The following is a 14,097-nucleotide window of genomic DNA, read 5'->3' as shown; positions in this document are numbered from 1 at the left end:
TAAGTACAAATGATACGGAGATAGAGATATATAGCTCACTCCCTCATTGCTTATTCCCATCCTCATTTCCTAGATGCACGCGGGAGCCAACTCCAACGTATTTGACACACTGAATATGCATGTCCTTAAATATGCACATCTCTTTGTAAAAGATGTAGTGGTGTTTGGTAGATATACATATGCCATAAATTATGTGAGTTACATCAGACGTTAAATCTCATTCTGTTTCTTCTTCATTTTCACTTGACCGTAAGTTTTCAAGATGTATCGTGTTGCTCTAGCTACAGCTAGATTATTGCTTCTCAGTGCTGCCTTGTGTTATTGCACAGTTTGTTTCCACCTTATTTTATTTCCAGCACTCTGTAATGGACACCAAGTTCTCACACATTGTTGTATCATAAACAGACAGACAGGCAATCCCCTGTGAGTATCTCCCGATGGGTCTGGATCAAGGTTCCTCCAAGACGCTTAGGAGTTGGGCGGCTGGTACCAGGCCAACCCACACACTGCACTGGGCCGAGTCCTCTGGGGTGGCTGCAGCAGTCCACACCCCAGGGCTCCGTTAGCCCACAGCCTTCTCAGCATGTGAGCCTGTCCCTGGTCTGATCGTTGCTATTCTGTTGCATGTAAAGCACTGTCTTGTTTTAATTTTAACTTGCATTGTGAACATGTTTTCATGGATTTTTTTAGTCATTTGGACTCCCATTTCTGTGAATTGTTATTCATTACCTTATTCACTTTCCTATTGCAGCGGTCTCTCTTTTCCTTGTGTTTTGAAGGAATTCTTACTGGCTTTGCCTACTCCTGTTGGCTTTCCCTACTGTAATCCTCATTGAAAAGAAATCCCTAATTTAGAGGTAATCTAACGTCCACCTTTACACTTTAAGCTATGATTTGACAACTTTGTTCAAGCAAATATTTGCTTAATCTCTGCCATCCCCAGTAGACTCCAAGGCTAGGAACCATGGCAGTCTTGTACCACTCGGTGTCTAGAAGAGCATTTATTCATTCGTGAATAACTATTTGGGGGAATGAATAAGGCCAGCACCTGGCACATTGTACACACTCAGTAAATGGAAGCTGCTATTTTGAATGAATGAGATTTTCTCAAGGGAAAGCTCTAAGTAAATGTAATGAAACAATCTTCTGCAGAGAGAAACACAAAATCAAAACCAAGAAAATGGAAGCTAAAACACCAACAAACCTCAGTAAGCAGGAGGGACCTCCTGGATCTCATAAGAGATTTGAATGTTTTCATTGAGCACAGAAAGCCTTTGTGATGCATGGATCCAGCTCTCTCTCTCTGACTCAGGAATAGCATTACCGCTGCAGGGTCTTTGTTTGTTTTGGCTTTAAAATAGAAACGTGACAGTTACGCTCGGATGATGCCGAAGTCAGGATGATGTGCCACATTTGAGTGACTCACATGCAATACAGTGAGACTCTCCTGCTGGAATCCCTCTAGAATCTGTGACTAGCTCCTCTAATTCCAGCACCATGTTCCGTGAGCACACCATTACCTTCTCTGGATTCTCTGGGAGTCATCTGTGAGGTCTTAATCATTACAATTGGATTGCCTTACTATCTAAAGTTTTATAGAAGGAAAAATAAATCACACATTTAGCAGAGTTTCAGGAAGGGTCACCCACCCCCATTCTTTCCCCTACTATTGGGAAACTGCCTGATGCCAGAGAGCAGCACGGATGTGGGACACAGGTCAGGCCCTGATGAGGCCAGTGAGGATCAAAGGACATCTCAGGAGGATCAACTTCCAGCATGAGGGGTTCCACTGAGCTGGTCCCCAGGAAAAATGGTGAAAATTGGTTTAAAACACACAATCAGTAAAGACTGCCAAACACAGTAGCAAAAAGCAAATGAAGAGACATGTATTCAAGAAAACGTATAAAACATTGGTGAGAAAGGCATATATCTAGGCATACACTCAGGAGAGTCTATGGTGTTAGAGCCAGGACCTTTCCTCCTCGCTCCTAGTTAGGTAAGGCGGAGACACCACTCCAGACTGCCTCAGCCAACAACACAGGGCTCCCTCTCCCCTCTGCTTCCAGTCAGAGAGCCTTCTTCCTGCAAGGAGCTGGATGTCAGCATTTCTCATCCTGCCCCCACCACCTGTTGCTGAGGCTAAGTACTCGGTGAATGCAGTCGAAAAGTGGAACCTCTACTCTTCCTCCCAGCTTCCTCTCTTGAATTGAGGCTCTACCTTGGGCACAGTGCACTGAAAGTACTGCAGCCTGACATCAACTCTTCCAACTTGGGAGGTGATGGTTCCACAGCAGGAGAAGACCCCAGGATGCCCCCACCCCGCCACCCTGCCAAGCATTCAGTTCCTGGAGTGGGGGTATCCCTCGGAAAGAAGCTTGTCATTGTCCCTACCCCCAGCTCCAGAGCTAGGCTCAGAGATTTTGCCTGGAGGCCAGGGGGAGGGAAGAAGTTGGAGAAGAAGCAGGTCTTAAGCAAATAACTCCTGTGTCTTCCCCAAGGAACTGACTTCATTTATAACAGAGTGTGCAGAAGTTCAAGCTTAAGGGCACTCTTCAGAATGGTGGAGGTTGTGGTGAAAGCAGTTGGGAAGAGATTCATGGGTTTAATGAATATACAGCCTAGACTGTAGGCTGGCTGGCTTGTAGGAGAGAACTGGTGAATAAGACAGCTGGAGAGGAGCCCTCCTAGGGTCAGAACAAATACCAAACACAAATCTGAGACTACTTCTGAAAAGGAGCCATGATTTCACTGGTTTAAGTTGAAGAGCAATTTATGCCCTTAGAACCTTACTGAAAGGAAGCATTATACAAATAACCAATAAGTACATGAAAAGATGCTTGACATCATTAGTCATCAGGACATTGCAAATACAGATCACAATGAAATCCTACTGCATACCCACTAGGATGGCCATAATAACACAGTCAAGTAATAACAAGTGTTGGCAGAGATGTGAAGAAATTTGAACCCTCATGCACTGCTAGTGGGAATTTAAAATGATGCAGCCACTTTGGAAAACAGTGTGGAAGTTTCCTAAACAATTAAACACAGATTTACCATATGACCCAGGAATCCTACTCCTAGGCATATACCCAGGAGAAATGAAAACGTATGTCCACACAAAAACTTGTATGTGAACGTTCATAGCAACATTGTTCATAACAGACAAAAGGTAGGAAAAACTCAAATATCCATCAATTGACAAATTGATAAACAAAATGTGGTATAGCCATACCATTCCGTAAAAAGCAATGTAGTACTGATACATGCTACATCATGGATGAAACTTGAAAACATGCTAAGTGAAAAAAACAGTCACAAACACCACATATTATATAATTGCATTTAGATAAAATGCCCAGAAACTTGAAAACATGCTAAGTGAAAAAAGCAGTCACAAACACCACATATTATATAATTGCATTTAGATGAAATGCCCAGAATAGGGAAATCTATAGAGACAGAAAGTAGACTAGAGATTGCTTAGGACTGGGGGTGGCATATGGGGAGATAGGAAGATGAGCTGAAAGTTCTTTCTGGGGTGATGAAATTGTTTTAAAATCGGCTGCAGTGATAGCTATACTAAAAACCGTTAACTCGCAGACTAAATAGTTAAATTTTATAGTATGTGAGTTATATCTTAATAAAGCTGCTTTTAGAAGTCTTAAGTTGTTTCCATGAGTAGACATATAGAACAGTCTCATTTTTATGATGACTGCATAGTATTCTACAGCACAGATGTGCCATGATTTTATCTTAACCATTACCGTAACAACGGATACTCATACTGTTTCTGAGTTTGCACTATTACTGACAATGAGGTAAAGAACGCCTTGGCAGTACCTCCTTGCGTTCATATGTAGACATTTGGTGGGCTGTTTTCCTAGATCTCTTAGCCCACAGAAGACCAGAGTTACTGCTAAAGATTTTTAAAGTTAGATAAATAATTGTCTTCTGAGAGCAACATGACAGGGCTTTCTCTGTTACGGCAATCCTGGCTCAAGCCTTCTCTGATTGGTTATCAACATTTATTCATTCGGCTATTCCTGTCGTCCTTAATTTGTCAGATTTATTAAGGATCAACTTTAGCCAGATCTTCAGCTGCATGCTGAGGATCTAGGCAGGATCTCAGGCTGGGGCAGGGTAGCGGGGTGTGGGTAGGGGTGGTGAACAGGTGACTGCAACACTCTCTGGTGAACACCAAGCACTCAACCCAGCTTCCTGAGGTGGTCTGTCCTCCAGAATGGCTGGCCAGCCAGGCTCACACCAAGCCCTTGGCCACCGCCATGCCCCACACACAGACATATCTAGTCTTCCCACATAAGACTTATAAGAGTAATCGTGGCAACATATGCTTAATAACATGAAAATACACGCTACACACACACACACACACACACACACACACACACGAAAAGTCTAGGAGCACATAAATGCCCATCACAAATAGAAGGATGGGCAACTGTGGCATGAGCATCCAAAGGAACGGCAAGGGAGCAGCACAAAGCTGCAGGCTTGGAGTGTGTGGGTTTGCTTGCGTTCGTGTGGAATCGCTCCACATGAACACACAGGGCACGGCAGCACTCCTAGAAAGGGGCCCAGATGACGAACAGGGTGGGAGAGACTCACTGTTCAGCGTACCCTCTGCATCTTTTGAATTTTGTACCATGTGCATATTTAAAGGAGTAACAAGATTACTCCTTCAGGGGCTCCCGTTGCCCCCACAGTGAAATCACACTTTCGACACATGATGAGACAGCGTCTTCACCTTCTCCCAGCGCGGCCTTATTTCACTTCTTCCTTCTCCCTGGGCGCCCCTCCAGCTGCACCTCCTGGGTGGAGCATGGCCTTTCCCTCACTTGCATCTGCCTCTTGGCCTTGGAGGTACCCTCGGGCCACTCAGAGAAACCTCCTCTGGCCCCTCGACTACTCTGGAGGACCCTCTGAGCTCAGAATTCTCCCAGAGGAATACCCCTCATCCACACTGGCAGTGGGGCCACCAGACCCCAAATTCCTGCTTCAGGGCCCGCAACATGGTAATGTCAACCAAAATTAAGGCTGCTGAGGCAGAAATAAATAGATGAAGGTTTACTGGACACCAAATGTGAGGATCATCCGAGGAAGACATATCAGCAGAGTTAGGCATGCTCCACAGTCGGCCACAAGTGAAAGGATTTTCTGGGAAGCTGAGGAGAAGGGAGGGGAGGACTCATGCTGGAGCTGTCCTCTTCACTGCAGGCTCCAATGCAGGGGTTCGGTCACTGACCACAGACAGCAACACACACGCTAAAAGTCCCTACATGCAAGACAAGCAGCAAAGCTTCATGATTTAGAAACAAATCAGTGTATTTTCCAGTGTCAGTGGGTTACGTATTTTTTTTTTTTTATAGATGGAGTCTTGCTCTATCACCCAGGCTGGAGTGCAGTGGCATGGTCTTGGCTCACTGCAACCTCCTCCTCCTGGGTTCAAGTGATTCTCCTGTCTCAACCTCCCAAGTAGCTAGGATTACAGGCACACACCACCACACCCAGCTAATTTTTGTATCTTTAGTAGAGACGGGGTTTCACCATATTGGCCAGGCTGGTCTTGAACTCCTGACCTCGTGATCCGCCTGCCTCGGCCTCCCAAAGTGCTGGGATTACAGGCGTGAGTCACCGCGCCCAGCCAGGTTACCTATTAATCTGTACTTCAACAGTTCGAGGAAACTCACGACAAGATCTGTGGGACTCAGGATAAGATACTTCACTCAGGAACAAGATGCAAGCCATGAGCCTAAGGCCTCCCTGAGGGAGCAGTGTGGCAGCTGCCAATATGGGCTGCAGGGTATCAGCGAGCACTCGGCGCCATTTGTCAATGTGTGCACAAGACGGCTGGAGAGAGAGAGGCAGAGGGAGAGTGAGGGAGAGAGAAGAGAATGAGTGAGAAAGAGAACACAGAGTGAGACGGCGAGAGAATGAGAGAAAGTGGGAGATGGAGTGAGTGGGAGTGAGACGGGGAGAGAGAGAGAGTGAGACAGTGAGGGAGACAGCAAGTCGCCAGTCCCTGGCCCAGTTCTGCGGCTTCCTCCTAACCTGCTGAAAGCCCCACAGGCACTACAGAGAGGCGAGCTGGCCTGCCCCAAGTCTCCAGCTTGTAAGAGGGGCCTGGGACTCAGACCTGATTCCAAATCCCAGCCTCCTTCAGCTTCCCCACCCCGCATTCCAGAAGGCTTCTCAACCCTATGCAAGATCAGTGCCCACTAAGGTGCCTTCCTGGGCTCCCTGGGGCCCCCTCAGCCTCCATCCATCTGTCAATCATCTCTCAGGCTGTATCTGCACGCTTTTCACCATTCGGACTGACAGAGGCTTAGAACATTTTTACTTCGATTATGTCCATTATTTAAAGATTCTCCCTGGAGATTTGTGGCTAAAGACAACAAAAGGTGAAAAAGAAATTCACTAACTAAGTTATATAATAAGGCACTTTATTCCAAAAATGAGAGTGAGATATTTTAAGCTTTTACCACTTACCATGGCTTTCTTGTGGTGTTTTCCAACTTCAGGTATTTCAGCTACAAAACAAAATAAAATAAAATGTTATGAATCCTCAGTTCTGTTCCTTGGAAATACGGGCCCCCCTGATGGAGCCTAAGTCACAATCCCTACCCTTACGCCCTCTATGATCTGGGAGGGAAACCAGAATAAATATGCTAGGATGCAGTAAATGAGATCAGAGAAACACTTCACCCATACGAGAATGTAAAGGCACAGCCACCTCGGCCCAGTGTGGGACACTCCAACTGCCACTCCAGTATGGAGCTGCCTGTCCTCAGCCTGCCCCGGAGCTCAGCTCTGCCCTGCAGCTCAGCTCTGCCCTGCTCACTCCCACTTCCTTCTGATTTTCAGCACTCCAATGCGTTATATGACACTGTGAGTTTAACTTGCATTTCTCTAACGACCAATGACGTTGAGCACTTTCCATGTGTGTAAGAGCCATTTGTATATCCTCTTTGGTGATGTGTCTGCTGAAATTTTTGGACTATTTTCTTACATCTTCATGACCATTGTTTATAGGGACTATCTCCACTCTCCTTCCTTCATGCCTTCATCAAAATCAGTTGTTCACACATACGTTCATCTCTTGATTTTCTACCCTATTCCGTTGATCTATTTATCTATGTTTAGTGTTTTGTTACTACAGCTTTACAATGTCTTTCCATTTTCATTCAGTTTAAAATGCTTTCTGATCTTCCTTTTGATTTGTTTTGACCCATGAGTTATTTAGATGTGCATTATTTAATTTCCAAACGCTTGGGGATTTTTCAGATATCTTTCTATTGCTGATTCCTAATTTAATTCCATTTTGGTCAGAGAACATGCTCACTACGACAGAAATCCTTTCACATTTACTCAAACTTATTCTGTGGCCCAGAGAATACTTTATCTTGGTAAATGTGTCATGTGCGCTTGAAAAAAATGTGCATTCTGCTAAACACAGGAGGGTTCTATAAATGTCAGTTAGATCACATTTGGTTTCCAGTTTTGTTTCTGTATTCTTACCGATTTTCCATCTACCTGTTTTCTCTGTCTGTCGCCCAGGCTGGAGTGCAGTGGTGCAATCATAGCTCCATAAGCTCGAACTCCTGGGCTCAAGTAATTATCCCACCTCAACCTCCCGAATAGCTGAAACTATAGGAATGTGCCACCAGGCCCAGGAAATTTTTTTTTTTTAGAGACAATGTCTCACCATGTTGCCCAGGCCAGTCTTGAACTCCCGGGCTTAAGCAAAATGGCCGCCTTGGTCTCCCAAAGCGCTGGGATTACAGAGGTGAGCCACTGCACCCGGCCCTGTGTACTTATTTTCAACAATTATTTAGAGAAGAGTGTTGAATTGTCTAACTATATTTTTTGATTTAACCATTACCGCTTGCAGGTTTCTGAGTTTTTGCTGCATGTATTTTTGAAGCTGTGTTATCCGTTGGATAAATGTTTAGGATAGTTATATGGTGACTGTTTGACCCCTTCGTCATTATAACATGACCTTCTCTGTCCATGGTAACATTCTTGCTCTGAAATCCACTTGACTTGGTATCAAGATGGTGACTCCTGAATAACACTGGTGTGAAATGTATTCCATTCTTTCACCTCTGATCCAATGTTGCCTGTGCATGTGTGCACACTTGTGTGGTTGCTGCGTGCTTTTTAATCCAATTGAAACAATCTTGAATCTTTAATTGGGCTATAGTTTAGGTTTGTTTCATTTAATCTAATTATTGATCTGGTTGGGTTTAAAGCTAGTATCTTGTCATTTGTTTTATCTTAATCCAATCAGTCACTTGTTTTCTGTTTCTTTTTTGGCATTTTTGATTAATTAAGGATTTCTTACATTTTCACATTATTTCTTTTATTGGATTATCAGCTACAACTATTGTGTTATTTCGGTGGTTGTGTTAGGGCTTACACTATACCTCTTTTCACAGTCTATGCACTAAAGTGATATTATATCACCTCAACTGCAACACAGGTTGGGTATCCCTTATCCAAAATCTTGAGACCAGAAGTGTTTCAGATTTCAGGTTTTTTCAGATTTTTGAATATTTTGAAATATTAGACTTCCTGGTTGAGCATCCTTAGCCTGAAAATTTGAAATCAAAAATTCTTCAATGAGCATTTCCTTTGAGCATCATGACAGCATTCCAAAAGTTCCGGATTTTTTTGGAGCATTTTGGATTTCAGACTCTTGGGTTAGGAATACTTGCCCTGTCTATGACCTTTATAACAATATACTGTGTTTTGTCTCTTGCATTTGTGCTAGTGTCACACGGCTTACCTGTCCATATTTTACAAATCCCCAATGCACTGTTATTTTGTTTTAAAAAGTTGATTCTCTCTTTTAAATAACATTTCTATTGCTTTTCATCCCTTTGTGTAGACACACATTTCCATCTGGTGTTACTTTCCATCTACCTAAAGGACCTCCCTTCACATTTCTTATAACGCAGGTCTGAGGCTCATCAGTTCTTTCCATTTTTGTGTGTTAGGGGGAGGAAGGTCTCTATTTCATTAAGTGAAAGATATTTTCTCTAGGTAAAGAGTATTTTCTTTCAGCACTTTAAAGATGTTGTTCTATTGTCTTCTCATTACATTGTTTTTAATGAGAAATTTGCTGTCATCCTTATATCTGTTCCTTTGTCCCTAATATTTCTTTTTTATCTGACTACTTTGAAGACTTTCCCTTATCACTGGATTTGAGCAACTTGATTATGATGTGTCTTGGTGCTGTTTTCTTTATATTTCTTATGCTTGAGGTTTATTGAGCTTCTTGAGTCTATGGGATATAATTTTTAACAAATTTGGAAAATTTGAAGAAAATTGTATTCCTTAAAATATGTTTTCTGTCTCCCTCCCCTTCTGCAATTATAATTACTCATGTATTTGGATATTCAACCGCTTAAAGGTGTCCCACAGCTCACTACTATTTTTTAGTCCTCTTGTTTCTCTATTTTTCATTTCTCTCTGTTTTGTATTTCTTGATAGTTTCTCTCCTTGTCTTTAACGTCTCTTGTCATTTTCTCTTAATTGTCTAAACCATCCTATGTATTTTTATCTCACGCATTGTGGCTTTCATCTCGAGAAGTTTGGTTTGGATCTTTTCTAAATCTTCTTTGTATCTAGTTAACATGATCTACCTCTTCCTCTACTATACTAAATATATGATATATTGTTATAATACTTACTTTGATGTCCTTGTCTTCCAATTCTATTGTATCATTTGTCATTTCTGGATCACGTTGGTTGATATTCATCCTCACTGTGGGTCACTTGTTTTTCTTCGCATGCTGGTAACTTTTGATTGAGTGCCGTGCATTATGAATTTTACTTTGTCAGATGCTGTATATTTTATATTCCTGTAAATAGCTTTGAACTTTGTTTTGAGTTTGATCTTTTTGATCTTGCTTTTATGCTTTGCTGAGTGGGATCAGAGCAGCATTTAGCCTAAGGCTAATTTCATCCTCCACTGAAGGAAAACCCTTCTAAGTACTCTACCCAGAGCCCCCTGAATTTGTTTTCTACTCTGGCTGGGGTGAACAGGCACTATTCCCAGCCCTGTTTGATCTATGGAGAATGCTCCCTCTAACGTTGTATGAGGTGCTTTCTCTTTTCTATCCTCTGACCAGTACAGCTGAGTGGTAGGGGGGGACTCTCTGCAGACCTCCACAGCTCTCACTGTGTACCCCTCTCTCCTGTGAATTCCAGCTGCCTTGGACTTCCTAACTTCATCTCTTTTTTTTCGTCTCAGTGAGTGTACCGAGCTTTGCCTGGCCTCTTCCTTTTACCAACTGTGTCGTGCGCTGGGCCTAGCGCAGAGCTCCACTCACCTGCTTCCCTGTTCTCATGGATCATTCCCCTTCATTGCCTAGTGCCTGAGAGCTTGACAACTGTTATTTCAACAATGTGTCCCATATTTTTACGTTTATCAAACAGGAGGTAAATCGGGTCCTTATTATTCTATCTTTTCCAGAAGTAGAAGCTATAGAAATGTTTGTGTCATCCGAAAGTCACACAGATGAATGCTGGCCATGCCATTCACACCCCATCTCCAAGAGGTGATGCTCTGTCAGCTGGCAAAAGTCTGGCTTGACAGGCAACCTCAGCCCTGATGTGCAGATGAGGACCTCAGCTCTCTGAGTTGATGTCATTAAACACCAAGTCAGTCACACCCTTTGGAAGTCATCTGTAACTTAACTGCAAGGAGGGAATCCACGACTCAGATAGAGGTGAGTGTCTGGGGCACCAGTAAATTGGCAAATCTGTGATGCCAGGCTCTCCTGTGAGCTTCGAGAGCCCAACCCAACCTTGGGAATGTAAGGATGTATACTTTCTGAGTCCCCAGGCTCTGGGTAGATTATCAAGGTGACAGCAGCTGTCAGAAACTGGCCCCACTGCTGTTCCTCATGCAACACGCAAAACACATTGCACGTCATCATGCCTAACATTCTGCAAGCTGCTGCGTATGACAGGGTTATTCAAACAGTTGGACCTTGTATCTCTAAAGATCCGAAAACTTCATGTTAACCATTTTGATGGAGTTTATGCTAATGTGTCTATTTTAAATATTTTAACAATAACAGGCCTAAATAAATGAGCAACTAAAGTCACACACTATTGTCAGCACAGTAAAGAGAACATAACATAGCCCCGCACGGTCATGCATCAGGATCGCAAGCACCCTTCTGCGAGAGGCATTAGCTCTGAGGACCTGAGAGGATGACAGCAATTGGAAGATGTCGGTTCCTTCCCATTTCTATGAACACCAATGAGCTGCGTGGCATACAGCCAAGTCCGTGGCCCTCTCTGTCTCCACTTCCTCATCTGAAACGATGGCAACAGAACTTTCCTTTCCCGGGTTGTCAAAGTCCACGGAGAAGCATAAACTGATTCGCATGTGAGGAAGTATGCAGGTTTCAAAGGCTCTGGTCTTTGTATAACAGCATGCCGTCCAGGCCACACTCAGCAGAACCAGTCATCAGATTCCACCAAGTCAAATAAAACACTTCCCGCCTGAGGCCTTTGCCTCTGACAGTGTGTTTCCTTAGGGGAGATACTCTGTTAAATGAGAAAGCATATTGCTTAGAGGGGCAGTCTGCAAAGGCTCTTGTTTTTCTAGATAAGTTATCCTTAAAGGGACAATCTGGGATTTCAGAAAATGGGACTAAGCCAGTAAGCGTTAGGTACTTATGAAGAGAATTGAGCAAACAGGGCCTTCAGCAACATTGCCCTGCAAGCGGTAACCAAGCCACCTTTGAGGGAGACATTTTATGGGCAATTCTTTGCATCAGCATGAGAGGTCAGGTTGGCGTTGGTCCCTCAGAAAACGAAAACCCATCAGCTTGCCACGGAGCTCCAGTCTCCCTCCCCATTGTCCCGGTGGGAAGGCGGGGTCATCCTGGGTGTGGCCTCACAGGAAGTGAGTCTGGAAGCTTGCAGGTGTGCCCCGATCCTCCCCTTTGCTCAGGCCTCTTCCTCACCTCCCACACCTGCCCACATACAGGCCAGTGCCCTCTCACTTCCCCTCTGCTCAGGCCTCTTCCCCGCCCCCCACACCTGCCAGTGCCCTCTCACCACCACTCTGCCAACTGCCAACTGTTGGCCAATCCATCTCCCTCGCCATCCCAGACTCCTTATCCCCATTTATTCCCTGATATCCCCACGGCATCTAGAGTGCACTGGCCATCCAGGACATGCTGCTCGATGAAACTGACCTGACTCTCCTCTCACCCCTCAGATCCCAGTTCCTGTGGCTTCCAGAGTGAAAATTCGACAGCATCATCCCTGTTCAGCCCTTCCATGGATCCCTCAGGCCTTTGGGGGTGCCTACAGCCTCCCAGGCCTGGGCCCTGCCTCCCACACTAGCTGCATCTCTTACTATGTCCTCCTTGAGGTTCCCCCATTCCTGACCACCTGCAGATGTCCTAGACACAGCAGAGTTAGGGCATGGGGAGAGACAGCCCAACCTACATAGAGGAGGGGTGGGTAGCAGGGGAAGGAAAAGCCTTAAGATAGGCAGAGGAGACCACACTTCCTTATAATCAGAGTCAGATTCACTGTAGCAGTTTTTTTCTGAGTGGCTTATTTATTTACAAGCACTTACTAAGCACCTACAATGTGCTAGTACCTAGCCTAAGAAGTGAGTAGTAAACTGTGTCGCCCTCTAAAGGACAGCATTCAGCAGACACTGAGCTGCAAGCAACAACACAATAATGCGATTCTCAGAACATAGGGCGCTCAGGGAGAGGGGAAGTTAAGTATGCCTTGGTCTGGGCAAGGGACAGTGACATGGTTCAGATCTGTGCCCCCGCCCAAATCTCATGTTGAATTGTAATCCCCAGTGTTGGAGGTGGGGCCTAGTGGGAGGTGATTGGAGCATGAAGGCGGATGTCAACCTTGGTACTGTCTTGAGTTCTCATGAGAAATGGTTATTTGAAAATGTGTGGCACCTCCCCTCTCTTTCTGTCTTCTTCCTGCTTTGGCCATGTGAAGTACCAGCTCCCCATTCACCTTCCACCATGATTGTAAGTTTCCTGAGGCCTCCCCAGAAGCTGATGCTGCCATGCTTCCTGTACAGCCTGCAGAACCATGATCCAATTCAACGTCTTTTCTTTATAAATTCTCCAGTGCCAGGTATTTCTTTACAGCAGTGCAGGAATGGACTAATACAGAAAATTGGTACCAAGGAGAGAGACACTACTATAAAGATTCCTTAAAATGCGAAAGTGGCTTTGGAACTGGGTAAGAAGGAGAGGTTGGAAGAGTTTGGAGGGCTCTGAAGAAGACAAGAAGATGAGGGAAAGTTTGAAACTGTTGATAAAAAGAGTCAAACTCTGTAAAATATTTGAAGAGATTTCTGAGCCAAATATGAGTGACCATGGCCCACAGCCCTCAGGGGGTCCTGAGAACATGTGCCCAGGGTGGTAGGGATACAGCTTGGTTTTATGTCTTTTAGGAAGGCATGATACATCAATCCAATACATTTAAGAAATACATTGGTTTGGTTTAGAAAGGCAGGACAACTCAAAGTGGGGGCTTCCAGGTTTTAGGTAAATGTAAATGTTTTCTGGTTGATGATTGGTTGAGGTTGTCTGAAGACCCGGGATGGATAGAACAGAATGTTCTCAGGTTAAAGATAAAGGATTGTGGAGACCAAGTTTTATTGTGCAGAGGAAGCTGTTAGATAGCAGACTTTAGAGATAGCAGGTTGTAAATTGTGTTTTATTGGACTAAAAGGTTTCCTGGCTCTTAGTTGATTATCTCCTGAATCTGGGAAGGAAGGAAGGAAAACAAAGAGGGAAGGGGATTCTCTATAGAATGTGGATTTTTCCCACAAGAGACTTTGCAGGGCAATTTTAAGGTATGGCAAAGAAATATCTTTTGCGGTTAAATATTTTTTCCTTGTCTCATAATGTTACGCCAGAGTCAGATTGAAAAGCGAGACATAGTATACAAGGTCAAATAAAATCCATCTGAAGAGAATATACGGTTTGTAGGGCATGACTCCCTAGACCCCTTAGGCATGAATTTGGGTAAGATAAAAAAAAAATCAGAGCTTAGTCCTCAAAA

The sequence above is a fragment of the Macaca mulatta genome, chromosome 12 (assembly GCF_049350105.2).
Source record: "Macaca mulatta isolate MMU2019108-1 chromosome 12, T2T-MMU8v2.0, whole genome shotgun sequence".
Taxonomy (NCBI): Eukaryota; Metazoa; Chordata; class Mammalia; order Primates; family Cercopithecidae; genus Macaca; species Macaca mulatta.
This window is presented reverse-complemented; position numbering follows the sequence as displayed.